The sequence below is a fragment of the Condylura cristata genome, unplaced genomic scaffold (genome assembly GCF_000260355.1).
Source record: "Condylura cristata isolate star-nosed mole 26May11 unplaced genomic scaffold, ConCri1.0 scaffold00005, whole genome shotgun sequence".
NCBI lineage: Eukaryota > Metazoa > Chordata > Mammalia > Eulipotyphla > Talpidae > Condylura > Condylura cristata.
In genome coordinates this window covers 61,474,938-61,476,337 of record NW_004567106.1, presented here as the reverse complement: position 1 = coordinate 61,476,337, position 1,400 = coordinate 61,474,938, and the positions used below count along the sequence as shown (strand labels likewise).

Here is a 1,400-nt window from a genome sequence, read left to right as displayed (position 1 = left end):
CTCCCCAGGCAGCTGCCAGGGCCTTGATGTCATCCCTGTAGCCCGTCTCCAAGCTGACCCTTCACTTCCTACTCAGGTTTCCCAGGATCGAACAAGTGGCACTTGACAGGGTCAGATCTCAAGTCTGCCTGCCCAGGCTCCAGGCTCTGCAAGATGGTCTTTGCAGGAACTTAACAAATACTTGCTGATTGATTGGCAGCAAGAATGTGAGGGCTTGCTGACTTTAGAGCATGGTTGCCTTTCGTTCTGGCTGCTGGGATCTACCACAGATAGGGAGCCAGTGCACTGGTTCCGATCGAAATCATGTCCTTCTAATCATGCAACATCTAAGAGACAAGCTGGCCACCTGCGATCGTTAGAACTACCCACAGTGAGAACATCAGCCCAAACTACCATCGAGCAGCAGAAAAAGTGGCAGGAGGTGAAGAGCAGAGGGCTTGGGGCTTCCCGACCCGTATCCCAGCAGCTGGGATCAACAGACGACTAGGGTAACATGTTTTGCATGATGTTACTTCATTATAATGTTAATACTTAAAAAAAAATCAATTCCCACCTGGGACCACTGACAGGGTGAAGTTTTCCCATTCTCCCAACGACTGTGTGGCTGTTCCCTGGATTCTCCGGTTTCCTCCCACATGGTGAGGTCCGTTGGCATACCTCGATGCCCCAGTAGGGATGAATGTGTGTCCTGTTCAGGGTTGAATGCCATTTCGTGCCCTGAGCTTCCGGGAAAGGCTCTGGGCAACCACATTGGCACCAACAGTTCGGAAAACGATCGAAAGCAAATGATCGTGGAATATTAGAAGCACTTGGAGTCTTTATGAGAAGTTCGGTGATGTCTTTGTGACCCAAAGCGGGCCTTCTAGCAATTAGCCCGGGTCAGGTGGGGTCAATATACCTCATTTCCCTTCAAGGCAGTTTCCCACAACTGTCAACACCTTGAGTGAGGACGCACTGTGCGGCCAGATGAGCAGGTTTCTCCTGCTGTCCCAGGGCCCTTTCTGGCCCCCAACAGAGTGACTTGGGGTTAGAAACTTCATTTCCTTTTCTTTATCCTTGTTTTTCTGAGCTCCCTTGCAGCACCTCCCCACATTCCTCCAGGCCTCACCTGGCGAAGGGAAGCCTCCGCTGCCTTTTTAAAACTCAGCCCCTCCTGAGTCACCTTCTCTGTGCGTCTTTCTGGGCACCGGGTGGACCTGACAACCTTCCTCTGGCCCCACAGAGAACGCTGCACGTCTTGTGTTCTCGCACCTTCGTTCTCACAGTGTGTACTCAGCTGCTGTGAGACCCCAGCAACCCCAGGAGGCAGGCTTTTTGGGGACAGAGGGCATGTCCCAGACATGCTGTTCCCCAGCTGCCAACAGAGCATCTGATAGGGTGAGGTATGGCCAGAAGAGAGA

At 52.4% G+C, this 1,400-nt stretch overlaps 1 protein-coding gene across 1 annotated transcript in view; it reads left to right on the top strand.

Annotated features, from left to right (window-relative positions):
* Positions 1–1,400, top strand: part of PLXNA4 (plexin A4) — a 415,861-nt gene that overhangs the window by 398,054 nt on the left and 16,407 nt on the right. The window lies entirely within an intron of this gene.